General features: G+C 48.9%; 1 long non-coding RNA gene across 1 annotated transcript; it reads right to left on the bottom strand.

Moving 5' to 3' along the window:
- Nucleotides 1-293: 293 nt before the first annotated feature.
- Nucleotides 294-19083, bottom strand: LOC140599679 (uncharacterized). The gene is made up of 3 exons (XR_012002610.1): nt 18742-19083; nt 10302-10684; nt 294-495 (listed from the first exon to the last, which is right to left on the bottom strand). It is a non-coding gene; the product is annotated as an uncharacterized lncRNA (long non-coding RNA).
- Nucleotides 19084-23825: the final 4742 nt, after the last annotated feature.

The following is a 23825-nucleotide window of genomic DNA, read 5'->3' as shown; positions in this document are numbered from 1 at the left end:
CCACAGCAGTCACCCTATTGCCCTTCCTTACGAGAAGAAAAGGTTCTCACCTTCTCAGAGGGGCTTTCCCGGCTCCCCACCCCAGATCCCCGGCCCCAAGAGCTGTAACCCCACCCCCACCCCCTGCCCCTGTCCCCAGTTTCCTTGTCTCCACAACATGTTTCACTGTGCTGCCTTGAATCGCATCCCTCCCCACCCACAACCAAATTCATATCCTTCCAGAACCTGTCAACATGACCTTGTTTGGAAATAGCCTCTGTACCTGTGAGCCGGTTAGAATGACATCACAGCAGATCAGGGTGGCCCATCCAATGACTGGTGTCCTCCGTAGGAGAGAGATGCTTGGATACAGAGACACACGGGGCCGGGGGGGGGGTGGTGGGGGGAGCTGTCAAAGGAAGATGCAGCAGAGGCCGGAGATGCGTCTTCAAGCCCAGGAACGCGCAGCATCACCAGCAGCTCGCAGAAGCTGGGTAGAGGGTCCTCCCCAGACCTCTGGAAAGAACAGCATGGCTCTGCCACCTTGATTTCAGACTTCCAGCTCCAGAACCCCGAGACAATAAATTTCAGTTGTTTTACGCCACCCAGCGTGCGGTAATTCGTTGCCAATACCATCCCCACGTGGCTTTAGCCCTGTGTTGGCTTGTCCCCTGCCCTGCTCCCCAAGTGGCATGATGTGGCCTTGTCTTTCTAGTCGCCACTGCAGCCTCAGCCCAAAAAAACCGGTGCGTGGTGTGTAGCCAGGGGGACCTCAAAACATTTGCTTGAATGGAGAAAGGAAACCGTAAAAGCAAAATCCTGCCTCGGAAGGTAGAAGGGCAAAGGCCCGTTGAGCCTGTGCGGGCCATAGGGGGAAGGGTTTTCCCTTGAACACTTGCTACACGGGGGTTATAGTTCTAAATGCTCTTTATATGGATGTGGTCATTTAACTTCTTCTTCTTTTTTTTTAAAGATGTTATTTATTTATTCATGAGAGACACACACACACAGAGAGAGAGGGAGAGAGAGAGAGGCAGGGACACAGGCAGAGGGAGAAGCAGGCTCCATGCAGGGAGCCTGACGTGGGACTCGATATCGGGACCCCGGGGTCACGCCCTGGGCTGAAGGCGGCGCTAAACCACTGAGCCACCCAGACTAACTGAGCCACCCATCATCTAACTTCTTTTTATTTTATTTATTTATTTTTTTCGTCATCTAACTTCTTAACGAGCCTGTCAACTACATGCTGTGATTATTATCCCCATTTTATAAAGAGAGGAACTTTGGTTCAGAGCTGAAGTCAGCTGCCCGAGGACAGGTGTCACACGGGCAGGGAAGTAGAAGACCAAGCCCAGGGCTTGTGACACAAGAAACCCCTTGCTTTCCAAGGAGGGCGTCTGTCCTTGCCTGCGCCCACCCAGATGCCACCCAGAGCACAGCCCCGGAGGACGGGCTGAGCTCGCCTGCCCCTCGCTCCGAGAGGCCGTGAGCCTCGGCCTTGACAAAAATGTTTCTCCAAAGTCCTCTTCTCCCCACGGTCTTCCTCTATCTGCCTTCCGATCGCTCCTGGAATTGGAGCTAGAGAAAGAATTTATCAAGGGCCGTGGAGCCTTCTGAAAGATCACCTAAAGAGGACAAGCCCAAATTAGAAATGTTTATCTTGTTTCATCTGACTCTGTGTTTCAGCTCTTCCTAGAAAGGACTTTTCTAAGGGATGGAGAAGGTGGATAAAACTAACCTACATTAAGAACCCAGGTGAGGAGGAAGTGGAAATGCCACCACGGAAATGACAATCTTTTTTTTTTTTTTTTTTTTTAATTAGGGAAAGAAGGGGAAAGTCGTACCCCCTGCTGAAGCAGATATATCTGATCCTGTCTGATCCTTTCACCAGGACCTTAGGGACCCAGGAGATTCTGGTCTCACCAAGCCCCGGAAGCCCAAGTCAGCTCTGTCTGAAAAGTCCTAACAAGGACACGTTGATTCCCTTTTATGATGATGATTGAACATGCTGCTAAATCGAGTGTTCTGTGATTTACCTTTACCATGCCTCTAAATTATTCTGACATCTTTCTCCTCTTTGCCTCTGCTAGAATCTAGTTTTAATTAATTTTCAGTAACAAGTCAATTGTCCCCTGTTTGTTTCCCCTTCAAAATGTGTTCATCACCAGAGCCACATTAGTCATAAGTGACAGTCACCAATAAAGTCAATATCCACATGACCATAGACATCAGAGGTACCAAAGCCCTGCTCCTTTCCTGCCCCATCGACCATCTGTCTTCGTTGGCAAGGCTGCACCTGACCAGGCGTCGGTGACCACCCCCATCCAGTTCGTTAGTCCTCTAACCAAGGAAGGACCTAGAAGTGATGAAAGGTGAGAGAGAAACAGGTAGAAAAACCAAGGGCTGGGGTAATGTTGCTGCCAGTAGGGAGAATGAGCAAGGGGATGAGGACAGATGGGGAGGAAGGGAGTTCAGTTTTAGAAATTAGGAGCCTGGGGGCCCACTTCACTAAGAGGTCAAAGAATGCTCACTCCTGTCCTGGGAAAATAGGAATCGAAGAGGTAAAGAAGGTGTGGTGTGTGTACATAGTGGAGTACTACTCGGTCGTGACAAAGGACGTCTGCCATCTGTGACATGGAAACACCTTGAGGGCGTTATGCTGAGACAGGCCAGACAAGGACAAAACTGTCTAATCTCACTTATCTGTGGATGAGAAAAAAAGGCCAAACTTGTAAAAACAGGGAGTGCAATGGTGGTTACCAGGGGCTGGGTGTGTGAAGATGTAGGGAGGTGTTGTTTAAGGGCATAAACTTGCAACCAGTAGATCAATGAGCCCCAGAGAGCTGATATAGTGATTATAGACAGTACCGTATTGGAAACTTCAAAGCTGCTAAGAGACTAGATGGTAATTGTGCTCACCACGAAGAAGAAATGATAATTATGTGACAATATAGAGGTGTTGGCTAACGCTACGGTGGTAATCATATTAGAATATGTAAATGCATCAGATCAATACCTTGTATACCCTGAACTTGTTATATGCCAATTATATCTCCATAAAAAGTGTAGCCTTGGGATCCCTGGGTGGCGCAGCGGTTTGGCGCCTGCCTTTGGCCCAGGGCACGATCCTGGAGACCCGGGATCGAATCCCACATCGGGCTCCCGGTGCATGGAGCCTGCTTCTCCCTCTGACTGTGTCTCTGCCTCTCTCTCTCTGTGTGTGACTATCATAAATAAATAAAAATTAAAAAAAAAAAAAAGAAAGAAAAAAAAAAGTGTAGCCTGGCTGCTGCTCTGCCTCCCATCGGGCACTTCCCTGTTCACTCCGCACTCTCCAGCCACCCAGACTCTTCTCCCTCCTTCCACTTTTTACCTTCTCAACACTTAGCATCATATATATGAAGGGCAGGTGACAAGACCTCACCCAGAAGTTGAAGAAAGACTTCCCAAGGGAAACCTATGAGACCTGAGAAGTGAGTTCCAGGTGTTTCCCTGCGATGTTCCCCCCGGGACGCTGGTCAGAAGTAGCATCCTTCCCACCAGCGAGCACCGCTGACGATCGAGTGATTATGTCCTACCCATACAGATATCCTGTCACCTGTCTCACGGCCCAAGCTACCCAGTGGCCCACCTGTGGCCCCTGCACTTCCTTCTCTGCACGCCTGGTGGCCCTATGACCGAGATTTTCTGACTTTAAGAAATGGAAGATCAAATCATTCAACAAATACTCTTCAGGGTGCCCATATTTACGTTAAAACCACTCAGGAAAGATGGTGCAGATATATATGTGTGGATTAATTCTAATTAACTTTCATTCCCTAGGAGGGCTTGAATAACATCCAGTGGTTCTTGTTAGCATCCAAAGAACTATATTCAGGAGTCCATCCTTCGGGGCAGAGACTCCATGTTCTGGTCAAGTCTGTACCACGGAGTTCAATCGCGGGCGCTGGAGTCTTAGAAATGATTTCCCCTCGTGCGGTTGCTGGTGTTGAGGCTGTGTGGTTGCCTAGAAACAGGTCTTCTGGACTTGCATGAACGGGCTGTGCCTGTCTGGGAGCCTCAGACTTCCTTCTGGGGACAAACCCAGTCTGGGGGTGCTGGTCCCTCCACCTCAAAGACATTCAGCAGAGAACCTAGGGAGGTTACTTGATGTGTGTCTTATGTGTGTCTCAAAGTAAATCCTTCCTGAAGGGCGGTGAGCAGGGACTCTGCTCAGCCTATTGGTACAGGTGGCGTATTTGTTTGGGGCCTGCTAATAAGTTCCTTTGCCAGCAATCAGCTAGTGACTTGCTTTCATTACACTTGGTAGTAGGATTCTAACACCCCCCAAAAAAATTTAAAAAAAGGATTCTAACACCCCCTAGAGAGGATTAGAAAAGACACATAAGGCTCTGCAATGGTAGATGAAGCAATATTTTCCAAAAAGTATGGGCAAATTGGTTTAGACCTGTTCTTACCTGCTTGACTTGAAGAGGTGAGCAAGTAAGAAAAGGTTCAGATCTCCTATCTTCAAGTCAAAGAGGAGTGGGAGAGAATTATTCAAATAAAATGCTTACTTTTTACCAAAGCTCTGGCTTTTTGCTTGAGACCGCCTCACTGGAGATCCAAAGGCCAACCAAGCCAGGAATTGTGCTGTCATTCAGCATTCATGCCACTCACAGGCTGTCTGGACTGTGGAGGCCAGGTGTGACAGCCCCACTCCCAGGAGCACTTGGAGGGGTCAGGTGATGCTCCCCACACCCTAGGGCTCAGGAAGGGGCGGTAGGGGTGGGGGCAGTCTGTAGTTTGGCTCCTCCAAGCCAGAAGAGGAGACTCCATCCTAACCTGGACATGAACATGGAAAATCGAGAAGGCCTTGGTCCTGCCTTGCTCTGAGAGGGTACCCGAGGCCAGTGAACAGATAGCCAGCAGAATAAACTGCTGCCATCGCAACACGCTGGGAACACATACTCCTCATTCCCTTCTGTGTTTGTTCAAAACTCCCCAGAGTAAAAACACTGCTTGTTGTGATTATACGAGCAAAATAAATACAGTATTTAGCGATATGCATATATTTCTTTTGTTATTACATTCTAAGTATGGAAAAAATAATCATGCCACTTAATAAACATATCGTTATATAATAAGTACATTATATGTAACAAAATCTGTAGTATAAGGTAAATTAAGTATTAAGATAAAAATCAATATCTAGTGACTGTGTCAAAAACAAGACAATTCCATTATCAGATATATAAATTTATGTGTGTATATGCCATTGGAATCATTCTTCAGAAACCAAAGTGTATAAAGGTAGGTAAATGTATAATGACAAAAATAATTTTTATTTTTTTATTTTATTAAAGGTTTTATTTATTTATTCATGAGAATATACAGAGAGGACAGAGAGAGAGGCAGAGACACAGGCAGAGGGAGAAGCAGGCTCCATGCAGGGAGCTGATGTGGGACTGGATCCCGGGTCCCCAGGATCACGCCCTGGGCCAAAGGCCGTGCTAAACCGCTGAGCCACCCGGGCTGCCAGACAAAAATAATTTTTAATGGTGAACTTTATTAGAAACTATTAGAGTACTGGGTAAATGGGTAAGTCAATTATGGTGTAGTCATTCAATAGAATTACATGCAGCTGTTGAAAAAGAACTATAAGTGTGTATAATAGCCATAGAAGGATAGCTGTATTATACTAAATGAAAAAAAATTTCAGTCCTGTGTTCTAGTATAAACTCATAATTGTAATATCAAAAATAAAACATAAAATATGAAAAGAAAGATAAAAATCAGTAAAACACCTAGCAATAGATTGGTCTAAGCCCTTACCTGTTCTTCCTACCTTGGTCACTTTCTGGAATTGAGGGCCCTTCCTTGGGATTCATGAAATCCAGGAAGCATGGTGAGGGCTTTTGGTCTTTGGCCCCTCTGGGTGCACAGAGATGCCCGACAAACCAAGAGCACGCGGCTCCTCGGCTCCTCCCCCACGGCCAGTTCACCCACCAGAGCTGCCAAGGCCACGCGTGGCACTCAGTCCCTAAGATGCCCGGGGGAGGTCCTGCTGCCTTCAGACTCTGGGTGGGAGCAAGACGTGGATCTTAGCCATTCTCACAACCTGCACCTGCGTAAGTTAGCCTCCCTCCTGCCCGCCCCCCAACCCCAAGCAGCAGTTCCTTCCCGGCCCCAACCTACACCCACACCCCCACAATGGCATCACTTAGATTAAAGCCCCAAGCGGGTAAACTGAGACTCACTACCTATCCTAACTGCAGTTTCACACGTCCCAGCAATGCCACGTTCAGCCAGTGGCCATGGTAATTCCGGGTCAGCACTAGGAAGCTACCTGAGCCCCTTCCCTGTCTGGTAGGGGGGCGACCTTACCTAACATGATGGACACTTTCCTAATGATTTCCGTTTTTCCTCCTCCCCCGCCTCCTTTAGAAACCTTTCCTTTCCTGTAGCCCTTTGCAGCTCCCCTCTGCTCACTGGATGAGACGCTGCCCGATTCATGAAGGGATTAATAAAGCCAATTAGATCTTGAAAATTCACTGTTGAATTTTTGTTATTTAACACTAGGGAAGCTCCAGCGCCGGAGGAAGGGAGCACAGCAGTCTCCTGTCTCCCACCTGTGAGGGCAGGGCCGCGAGGATGAGATGCTGTTAGCCCTTCCCATCAGGTTATTCCGTGGCTCTACGTTTTTGACCAATCGCCAAGCCTCAGAGGCTGCTGCAGGGCTGGGGACAGACACCCGGGGCACCCTTTGCCCTGAGGACACACCAAAGCCAGCCCATCTGTCTGCGGCCAGCAGTGAGCCCCATCCCCACCCTGTCCCCCATCCCTGCCACCCTCCACACCGGGGAGAAGAAACCCAAAATGTGCTCCTGCTCACGGAGGGTGTGAGGGTTTCCTGCCCTGGCTTCCCTGCACCTGCCACAGCCTTGTCCCCTCTGCCCGCCTGAGCCAGGGCACCAGCGAGCCTTCCCAGGGCACAGCCCTCTGCAGGGAAAGTCGTTTTGGTCGGACTCTCTGCGGCGGGGGTCTTCGTGATCGGGGGCATTTTAAAAGTAATTGAAATGTTGGACTGAACAGGAGAGCTTCCGCTGGGCCACTGAGGAAAAGCCTATAACAGGGTCCTTGGAAATCTTCAGTCACTTGGCTGGCAGGCTGCAGTGACAGGGAGCAGGGGGCCAAAGGCAGGGGATGGCCCACTGGTGTCCCATCTCCTTCCAGCAGAGCTTGGCTGACCAGGGGCCCAGCCCCTTCCAGCCGGGCGGCCTTAGGTGGGTCAGAGTGTGCTTCCCCCGCTGCCCTCAATTCCTGTGCTGAAGTCCTAACCCCCACCCTCCCTCCCGTACCTCAAAATGTGACCTTCTGTGGAGGTGGGGTCTTTCCAGAGGTAATCTGTTTAAAATGAGGTCATCGAGCCAGGCCCTGACCTGACATGACTGTGTCCTTATAGGAAGAGGACATTTGGACACAGAGACACACCCAGAGGGAAGATGATGTGAAGACACAAGGAGGAGATGGTCCTGTACAAGCCAGAGAAAAGCCTGGAGCAGACCCTGCCCTCACGGCCCTCAGAAGAAACCGGCACTGAGGACACCTTAGTGTTTTCACTCCCGGCTTCCAGAACAATGAGACAACGTCTGCAGTTGCTTTGTTACAACAGCCCTGGCAAACTAGTACAGGCGGCTTCCCCGGCCTGCTCGCCACTAAAATCCCCGGCCAAGACCCTGTTTCACTTGCTGTTCACACACACACACACACACACACACACACACACACACACACTGTAAAGTAATAACAATAGGAGAAAACAGAGATTGGCCAGGAGGAGCAGGAGGCCGGAAAGTGGTGCGTCTCCTTCAAAAGTGACCAGCCCCTCGGAAGCCACACATCAGCTGGACTTCTGCGGAGTCTCACTGGGCAAAGCAACGGGGGCGGGGGGGCAGGACACCCCCTCTTTCTTGGTGCCCAGATCAAAGACCTTATAAAAGCAGCGCTGGGTTCTTTGAACCAGAATAATCTCATAGGTGCGGAATCCAAAGGGGTAACAAGGTTCAAAATTCCCAGGGAATCGTCTAGGCTGACGGGAGAGACCCAACCGCGGCTACCCTGCCCGGCTACCCGATTCCTGCCCCAGCACCAAATCAAGGTTCTCATCCCCCCGACTCGTCGGACGCAGCCCCAGTCGGTAGTACGCAGATGCTAATGTGCCTTCGGCCGCCAGCCAGTGTTTTCAGAAAGCGTTCTCCGTCTGTGACAGGTAGGAAATTTGCATTTCCATTAGGGAGGCCTTTGTCAATTGTGAGTCATAAAAGCCCCAGAAGAATAGGGTTGGGGGAAACGCATTGTACTTTAAAAAGGAGACTTTACTGCACGGTTCAACGAAAGGTACCAAAGGAGATAAAGGCTGTGGAATGGGCCTCGGGATTCACCCGGGCTGCTGAGAAAACTCACAATGAGGGAAAACTTATTAATGCACGACGCCTGTCACCGGACGCCCGGAGGGGGGCAAGCCTGAATGTGACTTTACTAGTTTGCAATTTACTGTGTTTAACATTAAAATAATATGCTCTCCGAGGGTGATAAGGGGCCCTCGGTGCTGCGAGCCCAGCGAGTACGGCTCGCTCCTGCTCCGTTGGCTCTGGCTGTAATCTCCGCATTTAAAATCGCGGCTCTTGGCAGGGCTGGGGCCGTGATTTGTGTGTGCGATTTGTTTTACTCTTTATGTTGCTAAAGTCGGGGGAGGCCCAAGAAAAAGAAAAGCTCCAGAATATCCCCCCTCCCCCACCCCCGCAGCTGCAAAGTCAACGCGCGGGCGCTGCTTCGTTTGTTACTTATTGGCCCTTGGAACCGGGGCCCAGTTGAGGCACCTGGGGGTCCCCCCACCCCGGGCCTACATCCTGGGGAGAAGCAGGGCCGGGAAAGGTGCCACCAGGCCCGCCGGGAACACGCATTTCCCAAGAAGCAGGAGGCTCCTCTCAGAGGACCTCTGGCCTTTCCAAGACTCTCCCAACGCGGAGAGTGAAGCCTTCTTGGTTAGAGACCAAGTGAAGTGAAGGATCAGGGGTGAGCAGCAAGCACGAGGACGCCCACTCGTGAGCGGTGAGCAGGGTAGGGCCAGCCTGGACCGAGAATCCTGAGGCCTCCCGACAGCTTCCCTTCCTTCACCGCACGGGCATTTATTGAGTGACTACTGTGTGCCAGGCACTGGGGCTGCAGAGGGGCTGGAGGGGACCAGATCCCTGCTCAACTGGGAAGGCTCCCCATCTCAGTGACACGGGGAGGCCCGGGAATCCATGTGATGATGTCATCAGTGATGCGGGCTCTCCAGAGAACAAAAGGGGGGGTGCAAGGGTGGGGGCAGGAACTAGTTAGAGCAGGAGATGACCCAAGGCTCTCTGGGGAGGCTAGCTTGTCACAAAGAACGTTCCAGACAGTGGGAACACTACTGCTGCATCCCTATCAAGCTTAGGATTCACATGGCGGGAGCGGGGAGGGCAAGGCGGAGAGGGACCTGGGTCAGGGCAGGAAAGCAAGGCCAGGTCCTGGGGTCCCACAGAGAAGGTGCAGGGCAGGATTTCAGGTAAGGAGGAGCATTATCTGAGGTGTATCATGGAAAGCTCCCGCAAGCAGTGAGAACGGATTTGGGGGCGCAAAAGTGGAGAGACGGCTGTGGTGCTACGGCAGCCAGGCTGCTGCGGTCCTGGGGGGCCTCAGACGCCGTTCCTCTCTCTTGCCCAACTTTTGAGTCATCTGATAGGAAACAGTGGGGAGGCCCTTGGAGGCTAACCTATCCTTCTCATTGTGGATAGGCTAGGGATAAGAGCCGGAGGGCTTCCTAATCCTGACCCCCACGATTGATCAGCCCCCCTTGCCCCCGGGGAGGGGAAGAGCTGGCCCCTTGGAGCATCGGTGGAGAGCACCAGCCCCCTGCAGGTGGTGTTCCCAAGAGCAAGAAGGACAAAGCTGGGTTGAATGGGTTCCAGTCCACGCTTCCCAAATTTCCCCACCGGCCTGGGCCCCAGTAGAGGGAGTCCAGGGCGGAGAGGGGACAGGAGGGGTGCTGACTGAGCTTCCCCAACCTGCAAGCAAACCTCACCTATGGAGGGGAGGCTTGCTGTCCCCCCAGGTGGCCAGGGATAGGATGTTAGCGCCAAGTGCTGGTAACGAAAACAGAGGGCATCTCAAGGGAACCTCTGATAATCCGTGGACTTGGAAATACATAAGCCAGACATGGTGCTGCCCTTGGGTGGCCTGCAGCCCCAACTTCCCCTAGGACACGGTCATTAATTAAAATGTTAGCAATCTTCCACGGTCCTCCCCCCACGTACCTCCTCAAGCAGGAGCTCGCCGCAGCCTCCTGGGTCCTCTGCGGAGCTGAAGGGTCTCCGTTCTTGTCAGAGCTTCTCCAGAGCAGGAGAACGGGGCTCTGTTCTTCTAGGCCTCTTTGACAAGGGAAACAACTTCCAACTCCTTTGTAACCTTTGCTCATTTCTGCTTTTGATTTGCTGTGGCTTCACTTTATTGCTCTTAAAATTCAGAGAGCCAAGTGCGGCGTGAAGCCCTGTCACCCAGGCTGACCTCCGCTGTGTCTTTGCAGCCCGCGGATTACTCCCCGGTGATCCCTCCGTCAGTACCGGGGTGGCACCGGCGATCACATCCTGCTTCTGAGACCCAGGAGTCCCTGAGGTTTGTCTGCGGTGCTGTCTCCCACCTGGGGATGCATAAAATAGCTTGTATCCAGTCCTGAAAAGCATGTTATCCATGTTATTACTGAAAGACACATTATTCATCAAACATCTGTCTAACCAGGTTACGTTGACTTCTACTCCTGTCTTCAGAACCTGGCCAATTTGGAGGCATTTGCGGGGGCACAAGGAGAGGCCTCACAGCCCTTTCCAGCCTGGCAGAGTGTGGGGTCTAGACCGCGGATCTCCCAGGCCTCGGGGAACCACCGCCAGCCAGTGCCCATCACCCCCCACGTGTGCTGCTTTGGGCCAGTGTCTCCCAAACTAGAGGTTCTGGGGACGTACCCAGAGCATCACCAATAGTGAGGACAGAGTAAACTCTTCTCCAAGATCGCCTAACTTGCCCCTGGGCCTTGTGGCCTGTTACTCCCCACCTCGAGCGTTGTCAGGCTACCCTGGTTTCCTCACCGTAGTCTAAACCCCGAGAGCTCACTCCTGCCTCTGCTGTTCCCAGCTGGCTGTGGCCCCGCCTAGAACCTGCTTCCTGCTCCTTCCCACATATTTCTAGCCTTCTTGCGGCCACAATCTTGCCCCTAAATGTGCTCTGAGCAGTGGGGCTGTGGATGGATTGGAAGCCTCCTCCTGCCTGGAACCCCCTGCCCCCCTCCGGGCCCTCCCCATCCAGGAGAACCTTCTGTGCCGCTGCGAATGCTCTGTGTCTGCACTGCCCACACTCGAAATAGGCTCCACGAGAACGAGGAACCGGATTTTTAGTTGTATTCAATTTCAACTAATGTAAAAGTTACATACATGAGCTAAATTAGAAGCTTATTGAGGAAATGGACTTCCTGCTCCCCATCTGGTATGTTGCCTGGCAAATAGCAGGCGCTCAGGAAAGAAAGAAAGAAAGAAAGAAAGAAAGAAAGAAAGAAAGAAAGAAAGAAGGAAAGGAAGGAAGGAAGGAAGGACATAAGGAGGCAGGCCGCCCTGGGACAAACCCCCTGCCCTGAGCCTGCCTGCCGCCTCTGCCCCCGTCCTCCTGCCACCAAGCCGCCCTCGTTGTCCTCCTCCCTCCTGTTCCCCCCTAACTCCCCACCACCCCTCACCTGCAGCTGCTCTCAGATGTCTCTCCCGCTCTCCCTTCTCTAAGCTGTGGAAATGCTGTGTTAGGAGATTAACTGAGCCCCCCTCCCCTGCAGATTCATATGCTGAAGTCCTACTGCCCACTTCTTCGGAATGTGACCCAATCTGGAAATCGGGTCTTGGCAGAGATACGACCCAACTGGGCGGGGTGGTCCCCTTAATCCAATCCAGTGACCCTATAAAATGGGAAAATTTGAACATAGCCAGGCAGGCAGGGACACCACCACGGGCAGATAAAGGCAGAGATCACCGCGATGCTTCTACAAGCCACGGAAGACCTCAGGCGGCCAGCAGTTCACCAGAAGCCGAGGGAAAGCCCTGGAACGTGCCTTCCTCACAACCCTCGGAAGAAACCAAACCTGCCAAAACTTAGATCTCAGATTTCTGGCCTCCAGAGCTGTGAGACGATACATTTCTTTTGTTTAAGCCGGTCTGTCTTGGTACTTTGTTATGGCAACCCTAGGAAACCAATATATATTCCGGCTCACCTTTTTTGATATAAAGGGATAAATTGGGACAGAGAAAGAAATCACATGTCCTCTAGGAGCTTTCTAGGTTGAGAGGTCTATTGTATTGGGCCAGTGTATTTTCCAGGATGCTCTGACTTCAAATTTTCTGTCCTAATTTTCCTTATGAATACACATAATTCTTATTTCCCAAGCTCCGCTATTCCATTATTCCTTAGATCAGAAAACACAGGCCCAGTATGAACAATCATCATCAAAACATATTAAAAAAAATCCCTATTCCGGTGTGCCAGGGGCTCACAAAGCATATTAAAAAGACGTTGCCCTTATTTTCTGGGACACTGAGTCCAAGGCCAGCATGTTGATTCTACAACGCCATTTATTTTAATTTGCTAATTTGTTCAAGGATGGTTATTGAGCACATAGTCTGCATCGCGGGCTGTGAGGTAGTTGTCTAAGTCTTAAGGATTAGCGAGGAGAATAGCGTATAAGGGAGATTGATAGAATATTTTATTTCGGGACCTGCTGTCTCCCGGGCAGCAGGGGGGAGAGGGCCATTTGCGAGCACATGGCAGTGACTGGCCGAGGGCAGGCAAGAGGCACGAGTGCCTGCCATCCGTCTCTCTTCCCACCCCTGGTTCACACCTGCCGCAGGCCTGTCGCCCCAGCCCCATTAGGACGCTGCAGGTGGCCCACCTCAGCCAGGCTGCCACCACAAGGCAGGCCTGCCCTCCTGCAACTTGGAAGGCACACGGAGAAAAATGCATCTATCTGGCTAAAAGGAGGCCTCCTCACCAGGCCCCCAAGCCAACCACTGGCTTCTGGCAGAGCGTGGCTCTGCCTGCCACACACGGGAGGGCACAGCCACCAGGAGTTGGGTTGCTCTTAGCCTCGCTCGCATCCAAGAGGCAGCTGCTCCAGCAAACCAGAAATTAAAGGAGGCGCACGCTGCGCACCAGCTGACAGCCTTTATGAGACAAAATGGCAAGAGCCACTGCTGCTGCTCATGCTCTGGAGAGGCTCTGTTCAAGCAAGGCTCCAGGTCCCCTCCTAGCGGTTCCCCACTGACCACTCCAGCCTCCCTGGGGGCCTTGGTGCCCTGGACCAGAGGTTCAGACCTGGGCAGCTTCCCGGGCTGTAACTGCCATTGGTCAGCTCCCCCCCTGCCTTCTCTGCCAGACCTGGGCACTCTTGTCCTTTTGGCAAGAGCTAATCCCACCTGTGGGATTTTCGCTTATCTCTGTAAAGTGGGGGGGGGGAAAAAAGGCAAAGCAAGTCATTATTTAAAACTAAAGCCAAAAAGCTTAGCCACCTCCTGGGAAAGAGTTCTCCTGGGACCGGCTTTGTTGTGCCAAGTCCAGGAAAGAAAAGCAAATGCAAGAACAAAAGCGCTGCAGCCGCCTGGGCTCAAGGGCAGGTGGTGGGCCGCAGGCTCTCGTGTGGCTGGACTGCTCCTGGTAACCCCACAGGGCAGGACCTGAGAAGGGGGTAAGAAGGTGTGGCTGCTGTCACCCACCGAGAGGCAGAAATCCAGGGCTCCCCGACGCCCCAAATGGGAGCCAATCTGAGACCTCATTGTTTCGTTGGACCCTGACTCCCTCCCACCCCCACCCACCGGAACTGGAGATAATTCCACCTTGCGCTCATGAATCTTTAGAGGCTTCATTAATTGACAGTGATTAAAGGCCTTGAAATCAAAATGCACTAGAACAAATAGCACTTCTCATGTAGAGAGGTCACGCCCCTGGCCTTCCAGCTAAGATGTCTGGATCATAATTCAAGACTTGCCACTAATGTTAGTGTGTGGCTTCGATATTTCTGTTTCCTTGCCACGCAGGCAGCTGTCTAGATCTGCCTTCCCATCTCTTTGCAGCACACGATGTTAGTGTTGGCTCTCCGGCCGCTGCCCCTCGCCCCTGTGGGTGCCTCCACACAAGGTGGCCTCTCAGATCCCCATCTTCGCCTTCTCCCTTCTGGTTTATTCATCCTGCATGTCGGGTCTCACCGTGTCCCCCCAACAGCCTCGCTCCTTCCCACAGCCCTGCTCGGCCCACTGCGTCTGCTTTTGCAGGCTCTGAGGGCAGGGCAGATGCTGGCCCTTGGTTTCCCTGAACAGCCACAATGTAGTAGGTCCCCAGTGATGAAGAGGTGCACAGGGCTTGCATCATGATTGCTATAAAGAAGTCAACAAAAGCAAGACTAAGCCCTTCCTTTATTTCGTGAGTCTTCAAAGAACCCAAAGCCCACAGTCTTCTCAGGGGACATGGATTGCTTTAAGGGGATCCATTTCTGGGTCCTCAACTTCCTAAACCTGATGGGCCCCAGGCTCTGTCCACATCACCCCTTCTTCTGCTCACAAAATTGTCCTCTCTGCAAGCAAAAGGAAAGCCTTACTCTGGATGGCCCTGGAACGTAAACACCTCTGGGACACCATAAAAGGGGACAATCGTAGAATACACTGTTCCCGAGGACACCTCGAGGGTATGGCAAGGAGAGCTTTAGACAGACTCTGAAGGGAACAGAGCCCCCCAACCCACTCACCCACCCAGGGCAAGGACCCCTGGCACAGCCCCACACTTCCACCCACCACCTGTCTCCCTTACCGTCTATACCATCCACTGCCTCGTCATTCGGTTACATGAACTGCATGAGCTAAAACTTGCAACTCCAAGGTTTTAACAAAATAGGTCTTTAAGCCAAGTAGATAATATACAATATGCAGGAAAAGAAATCTTTCGGAAGGATTTAAATGTATCATTAAAATTTGGAGCTGTTTATCTAAAAATGTGTATCCCAAAAAAAGAGATGACATAGGGTTTCAAAATTCTTTTAGGGGCTATATAGCAAAAAAAGTTGAAGCCACTGCCTGATTTCCCAGGTGGGGGGTGCGAGGGGGCAGGAGGACCCCACACCCCAGGTTTCTGTGACAAGGAGAAACCACACACAGCAGAAAGCCCAGGAGAGATGCACAGATACCGCAGGACACCCTGTTACTGAGAGATTTATCTAACACGCACCTCTCTTCCATCTTCTGCCTCTTGCATATTTCTAAGGCATTTTTTTGGGATTTCCTATTGTGTTTATAGAGACAAGAGAAGCAAAAGGCTTTAAAAAGAAAGAAAAGGAAAGAAAAAAAGGAAAGGTAAGGTATATAAATATCAAATCATGATGCTGTGTATCTGAAACCAATACAATATCTATTACATATTAATGAAAGATCTTTTTTTTTTTTAAGATTTTATTTATTTATTCATGACAGTAGAGAGAGAGACACAGGCAGAGTTCTGGAGAAGCAGGCTCCATGCCAGGAGCCCGATGTGGGACTTGATCCTGGGCCTCCAGGATCATGCCCTGGGCCAAAGGCAGGCGCCAAATCACTGAGCCACCCAAGGATCCCCAAAGATCTTTTTTTTAACGGAAGAAATTTAAACAACTGAGGAAGGAATTCTGAGACTGCACAGAGGATGAAATCAAAGTGATCGAGAAACTAAAAGAATTTAAAAAACAAAACCAAAAAACCCAAACCCCCAACACAAGAACAATAATCAATTAGTTTCCCTAAAAAAAATCTCGAGGAGAAAAAAAGTTAGGCTTTCCCTTTCCTGAAAGGAGATCCGTGAATTCAGTGGAACCCCTCAACGTGGGTAGGAAAACACCCTTTATTGTCACTAACCTCTGGCTGCAACTTACCATTTCCCTTCACTTTAAAGTGGGCTGTGAACCACAATAGCATTGGCAGTTCCTGTGCTTTGTTCCCAACAGAAATCACAGATCCGTTCATATTCTGTCACGATTTGCTACAAATATCTCGAAATATTATTTCTCCTTAGCACCACTTCAAAATTATGGTGGTTTTTAAACCTGTGCTAAATCTTTTCTAACTCATTAATTAAAAAACAGTATTTACTCTATCACAAAAGGGTTGCAAAAGATATTTTGATAACTATCTATCAGCATAACTGGTTTCCATTGCAATCCCATGTATTTTATTTCATGAATTTAAAAATATTATTCTGGAAAAGGGTCCACAGGCGGTGAGAGGAGTGCCTTGGGCAACCCCCCCAAAAGTTTAAGAGCCTCTGCTTTAAAACAATGCTCCAAAAAAGAAAAAAAGATACAACTTTTTAAAAATATTTCATTTTTTTTATTTCAGAGAGAGAGTGAGCATGAGCAGGGGAGGGGCAGAGGGAGATGCAGACTCCCCTCTGAGCAAGGAGCCCGATGAGAGGCTCAATCCTAGGACCCTGGGATCATGACCTGAGCTGAAGGCAGATGCTTAACTGACTGAGCCACCCAGGCACTCCTCCTAAAAAACCTTTTAAGTATTTATGATGACAGTAGGCTACAGTGGCTTAGGGAGGAGCAAATAAGCACCCACACTGGACAAACGGTGTGAGGGCAGGACCATAAAAGACCCCAAGAGACCTGCAGGTCACACTGGGTCTCAGTGAACTGGAAGCCTTTCCTGCATTTAACAAAGGGACCAGCTCAAAAAAACAAAAACCAAGAAAACCAAAACCAAAACCAAAACCAAACAAAACAAAAAAACAAAAAAACCCCAACCCTGGTGCCTAAGCACACAGCAGCCGGTATTCCCCTAACACAGACTCAAGCCCTGGAAAAGCCACTGGAGAAAAACAATCTCAACGCCCCTGGTTTCCTGCAAAAATCTCAAGTGCTACACAGTGTTCCCTCCCAGCAAGGACCCAGGATGGCAAAAGTTGAGTTTGAATCCATTCCAGAGCTTCCCTCCAGCTCTTGGTGGGCTCAGTGTCTGAGATCACCACTGAAGACAGACACTAACCTCACTCCTAACTCAAAGCACCAGAAAATAAGCCAGAAATAAGAGCCTCCAGAAGTCAGAATGCCTGACACTGAGAAACTGGATTAAAATGATTCAGTGAAGGAGCGCCTTACTGGCTGCCAAAAGAGTGTGCAACTCTGGGTCTCTGGGGTTGTGAGTCTGAGCCCCACGTTGAGTGTGAGATTACTAAAATAAATAAATAAAATAAAATAAAACAAAATTTAAAAATTGCTCAGTGTAGGCAGCAGCATGCACAACCCACTAGAACATAGTATTTTATTCTCACCATTTCCCATCCGGAGGAAACAAGGACATTCATGTTTTCTGGACAAAAGGGGACAAGGGGAGGCTGTTTTTCTTCGGAGGCCGTGGGGAGCTATGGGAAGACAACGTGGAAGTTAGAGCTGCATTCGACTTGGGGCCCAGGGAGAGCAAATAAACATTTCCATGTCCCAGTCTCCTCATCTACAGAATATTGCTGACCTGCCAGATTGCAGGGGGTATGGGGAGGCCCATCTATCTTGGGCCCTTTCCTTCTTTCATAATAAAATAGATGAATTCTTCCCCAAGAAAGGCAGCAGGAAATGTTTCCTCAGGAGAAAAGACTACAAAATTAATAAAAATGATGTGCTTTTTAGAACAAAGCCAGTGTTTTCCTTCTCTTTCATCAAATTTGAAATTCCGATGTCTCTGCCTCTCTCTCTCTCTCTCTCTCTCTCTATCTCTATCTCTCATGAATAAATAAGTAAAATCTTAAAAAAAAAAAAAAAAAAAAAAAAAAAAAAACCTTGAAATTCCCTATCAATGCTGCGTGCCTCTTGCTCCTGCCAGAAATTTTTCTGGTCTCCTTGTTTAGACTCAGTCAGGGCTTAGGGAGAACCTGAAGACTTCTAACGCCAAGGAACAGAAATTCCCTTCAACAAGCCTGTCGTGAGCAGGGTCCTTCCCTGGGCTTCAGAGACCAGAGTGGGCAGGCCGCCCAGGAGGGAAGCCGAGGCTCCGGGCTACAAGCTTGACAGCGGAGGACCTAAGAGCCCCCCAATTTGTTGACTGGGGCAAGCAGAGCCCCCACCCCAGATTAAGGCACCACACTTTTGCCAGGTTTTGATCTCTGTTGGCAAACAATGTTATGTTTTTAATCAGCCCTATATGAATTCAGTTTTCTTACTTTCCTTTCAGAGTACAAATTCACGGTAAAATACTTGAAAAGCCTTTTGGCTTCTTTCTGTTTGTTTATTTTTCTCTTTCCATTCAAATGAAAATAACGTTCACGCATCCCAGTAATAGCTCACTGCGGAGAGCACTTTATGCTTTTCCGAATGGCTTTGCCCTTCAGAGCCTCCGACGGGCGCGTCTGTATTGCTCTCAGCTCCGCCGTCCCTAACCTGGTTACACACATCTGTGAGCCAGCACAGCGCCCTGGATGTCACCCAACCCAGCTCATCCTCCCCATTGCCGCTCCTTCCCAAGTGTCCCTGGTGGTGGTGTTTTATTTGCAATACGTTTGCCAGCAAAGATCGACAGGCCCCTTGAACCCTTTTGGGACCGGCGTTTGGTCAGCTCATCTTTGATCTTCACATTCATACAATGCTTTGGAAACAAAGCTTTGCTCCCCAATGGGAACCAGAATCTTCCCCCTCTGTGTGAAGCGAGCACTGGGCTTACTCACAGGGAGCTGCAAGGTGGCTCCGCTGTCCTCTGGACACTGGCGCTGGACTCTCTTTTGTCCTGGGAGAGACTTGGGCTGCTGGGCAGGAGACGAGCTGTCAGGTGAGTTGTTTCTTCTCATTGCGGCCTCCTTGAGCGGTGATTCTCTAGGTTTCCCTCTCTTTTTATGAGAGTGAGAGCTTTAGCGAGCTAGAGCAGCATACCACACAACTCACCTATTTAAAGTGGACAATTCAGTGCCTTGTCGTATATTCACAGAGTAGGGACACACATCCCTGGCATCTGGTTTCAAACATTTTCATCACTACTTCATGACTTCAAAGAGGACTCCATCCCATCAGCAGTCACTCCCCATTGCCTCCCAGCCTGGCCCCCACCCTTATCCCCCCTACCCCCACCCCGCAACCACTAATCCAGTTCTGTTTGTAGATTTGCCTATTTGGGACATTCATATAAATGGACTCCTACAATATATGGTCTTCTGTGACTGGCTTCTTTCACTTAGCATAGTGTTTTCAAGGTTTATCCATATTAGAGCAGGGATCAATACTTAATTTCTTTTTATTGCTGAAGAGTATTATATAGGGAGACCACATTTTATTTATCCATTCCTCAGTTGATGGACACTGAGTTGTTTCCATTTGGGGGCTATTTGTATAATACTCTACCAACATTCATGCACATGTTTTTGTGTGGACACACGTTCTAGTTTCTCTTGGGTACTTACCCAGAAGTAGAACTGCTGGATTATTTTCCATGTTTTTAAGACTCATTCTCCTCTTTCGCCCATTGCTCATTTAATTCTTCTCAGCCCTTTGTTAAACAAGTATCCAGAGGTGTTTATGATGTTATTAATTAGCAGTAGTAACAATAAAACCCAACATTTCAATATTATGACATTCTCAACATTTACTTCTCACTCACAGGAACAGTTTAATGCGGATGCTGCTGGTCGGCAGCCAGCTTCCCCGTGCGGTCGGTCATTCAGTGTCCCAGGCTCCTTGTATCTTGTTACCAAATATGTCCTCACTTCTCAGAAACTGCCACACTGGGGTTCAGGAAAGGCTGTCTGCTGGCAGCCAGAGGGCACAGGGCGAAAGATTGGAGCCAGGATCTCAACAAGGTCAAGAAGGGGGATTTCTCTCTCTCTGCCCCTCTCATCGTCATGGAGGGGAGCTATGCCTGTGTTCAATGAGAAACTGAAACATGAGCAGGAATTGTTAACTGTTGGAAGCAGAGTTGTGGTTAGCTCTGGCCAGCTGCCATGAATGCACACCCATAAGGAGAGGTCAGCATGAGTTTTTACATGCCTTCATTCATTCAAATGGCCTTCTGCTGGTGGCACTGTAGACCCCTCTGTCTCCTGGTAGGACTGTCCAAGAAGGGGTCCCCCTGCCTCTGGCCACCGGACGGATCATTGACCCAAAGTAGACCAGATTAACCCTTCTTCATGGAATTGGAATCTTCGGCAATGTAACACAAAAACTGGCCCTCCCTGAGGGTGCTGTCCCAAAAGGGGTTGTCCATTCTTTCTTCCTCTTGGATTCCTGAATGGTCCTGGGATCCTGGGGTTTTGGGAGACTGGTACCTCAGCTCTGACTCCGTGGTTTGCTCTGCAGCCTTACAATAAGCCTTGTTAACTAAATCAGAGCTGTTTCTTGTCACTGGCAACAAAGAATTTCAACCAATACTGTACCTGAGGCAGAAACCCGAGGCTCATTCCAACATCCTTTCAACCTTCTGCACTCAAGTCCTATTGATTCTGTGTCCTACCGAGAGCTCAGATCTGTCTCCTTGCTGATAGACCTCCATGGCAGATGTTGAGGTTCTTACCATTGTCTGCCTGAACTTCACAAGACCCCCTAACTACTACCTTCCTGTCCCTGTGGAAACTTTTCTAACATGCAAGCAAGGGTTTAAAAAATTACAATACCCCCATCAACGCAGTGAAGTTATGCATTCACATATTACTAGTGGGGTTGTAATTTTTATAACTTTTTTGAGAGGTAATTTGGCCATATGTATTGAGAGCCATTAAAAAAAAAATACAACCTCTGATCCAACACTTTCGCTTGCAAGAATCTTTTTCCTAAAGAAACGATCAATGATCTGTAGGTTTGGGATCCCTGGGTGGCGCAGCGGTTTAGCGCCTGCCTTTGGCCCAGGGCGCGATCCTGGAGACCCGGGATGGAATCCCAAGTCAGGCTCCCGGTGCATGGAGCCTGCTTCTCCCTCTGCCTATGTCTCTGCCTCTCTATCTCTCTCTGTGACTATCATAAGTAAATAAATTAAAAAAAATAAAAATAAAAAAAGATTAAACGATTGTCAAGGTGACGTCACTTAAAAAAAAAAAGACCGAGAAGGCAGGGGCGGCTGGCTGGCTGGCTTGATCAGTAGAACATGTGACTTGATCTTGGGGTTGTAAATTCAAGCCCCACAATGGGTACAGAGATTACAAAAAAAAAAAAAAAATTTATAAAAAAAAATGATCTGTAGGTTTATGCATGACAGTGTTCTCAGAACCATTCATTCACCCATCTATTCAACCAAAATGTTGAATGCCCACTATATGCCAGGCACTACTATTGCTACTTTTAATAATAAAATATTGGGGAAATAAAAGAATTGTCCGGTTAGGGGAAAGCTGTTAAATAAATTTAGTTATGGCTGTATGATAAAATACTATGTGGTCATTAAATACCATATTTTTAGAAGAATAATGACAAAGAGAAATTCACATTAAAGGAAAAAAGCCAGTTCCAAAACAGTGTATAAAATATAATCTCAGTTTTGAAGACAGAAACACACATACACGTACCCACCAAAATGTTAACAATGGCTATCTCTAGGAAATGAGATTGAGTGATTTTTATTTTTTTGTCCATGTCTTTATACATTTCCAATTATTAACGATAAACAAGGAAAATCACTTCAAAAATTACTTAAAACGCAATAAGCAAATCGGATCGTGCTCTCATTCTATATAAAACCCATCACCAGTTCTTCCCCTGCAGAGTAAATGCTACAGAATTAGCTCTTCCAAGGTCTCCAAGCAACCCCCTTCTCCACTTCAGCTCACCCACCACTGCAGAGCACACCATGACCTTGCCCAGCTCAGGGTCTTCCCGCCCCAACCCCACCCCATTGGCTCCTCTTCCTGCACTGCCTCTGTGTCTTTGTTCATTCAACAAACACTTATGGAGGTCCATTCTTGCACCAGACACCAAGAACACAAGGTGAAGGGGCGCCCAGTGGCTCCGTTGGTCAAGCCTCTGACTCTTGATTTCAACTCAGCTCATGATCTTGGGGTTGTGAGATTGAGTCCCACATCAGATTCCATGCTCAGCATGGAGTCGGCTTAAGATTTTTCTCTCTTCCTCTACCCCTCTCCCTGCTAGCATGTGCCCCCCCCTAAAATAAATAAATAAAATCTTTTTTTAAAAAAGAATATATGAAGACAATAAACAAGGTCCTGGCCTCATGGAGTTCATTTCCAGTGGCAGCAGACAGGTAATAAACACACACTGTGTTAGCTTCCTACTGCTGCTATAACAAATCACCATAAACTTAGCAGCCTCCAACAACACAAATTTTATTGTTTGACAGTTCTGGAGGTCAGAAGTCCAAAACAAGTCTTACAAGACTAAAATCGAGGGGCGCCTGGGTAGCTCAGTCGGTTACACATCTGACTCTTGGTTTCTGCTCAGGTCATGATCTTAGGGTCATGAGATCGAGCCCCATAGGGGCTCCTCACTCAGTGTGGAATCTGCTTGAGATTCTCTCCCTCCCTCTCTGCACCTCTCCTGCTCATGCTCTCTCTCTTTCTTTCTCAAATAAATAATAAATAAAATCTTTAAAAGAATAGACTAAAATCAAGATGCCAGCAGGACTGGTTCCTTCTGGAGGGTGCAGGCAGGAGTCCATGTCCTTGCTTTTTTTTTTTTTTTTTTTTTTAGCATCTAGTGGCAACTGGGGCCTCCCATGTCCTAGTGGTTTCCTCCTATTCCAAAGCCAGTTTGGAGGCATCTTCTCTTGTCTTTGAACATCTGTTTATCTGTGTCCATCTGACAAGGATTCTTGGGATTGCATCAAGCACACCCAAATAATCCAGGATAATCTCCCCATTCAAGATCCTTAACTTAATCACATCCCCAAAGTCTGTTTCATCATATGAGCTAAAACAGTCACAGCTTCCAGGGATTAGAACATGAACATTTTTGGGGACAAGCACTCAGTTTACCACATGTGGTTTGTCATATGTGTTGAATGCTGCGTAAAAAAATAAAATAAAAGGCTGAGGGGCCCCTGGGTGGCTCAGGAAGTTAAGTATCTGCCTTGAGCTCAGGTCATGATCTAGGGGTCCTGGGATCGAGCCCTGTGTTGGGCTCTCTGCTTGGTGGGGAGCTTGCTTCTCTCCCTGCCTGCCACACCCCTGCTTGTGCTCTCTCTCTCTCTCTCTCTGTGTCAAATAAATAAATAAAATCTTTAAAAATAGCTAAATAAAAGGCTGAAAGTGCTGTGGACAAAAGGTAGTGAGCTTGCTCTTTACAGGAGGGTGTCGGGCACAGCCTCACTGATAAGATGATATTTGAGTGAAGACCCTACTGCCCTTGGCATTCCTGTGGTTGTCCTGGCTAAAGCCATTCATTTGCTGAGAATTAGTTCAAGGATCCCTCTTCTAAAAACCCTGACTCCATCAACCACTTCCCCTGTGGGTTAGTGTGGCCAACAGTGCTTCCATGTCTCACTATGATAACGCGTGGCATCCTGGGGGATCATTTCTGTGTACAAGTGGGCTTTCCCTAAGAGTTTATGAGCTTCTCTGGGGCAGAGTCAGTGCACTGTGACCCTCACTCCATTGAGCATTGTGCCAGGCACAGGTGTCCAGTAAATAGTTGTGAAGCAGGTGAAGAAATGAGAGAGAACCAGGCTTACAGTCAATTGTGAACTCCAATTTTGCCTCCCCTCCTTAGCAGTCCATGGCACTGCGCAAGTTATTACACTTCCCCCTGGCTCTCTTCTCATCTGTGGATGAGATGACGATGTCATCTGCCTTCGAGGACTAATTTGGGAATCCAATGAGGT

The sequence above is a fragment of the Vulpes vulpes genome, chromosome 7 (genome assembly GCF_048418805.1).
Source record: "Vulpes vulpes isolate BD-2025 chromosome 7, VulVul3, whole genome shotgun sequence".
Classification (NCBI taxonomy): domain Eukaryota; kingdom Metazoa; phylum Chordata; class Mammalia; order Carnivora; family Canidae; genus Vulpes; species Vulpes vulpes.
Note: the sequence above shows the minus strand (reverse complement) of the source record. Positions and strands in the feature narration are given on the sequence as shown.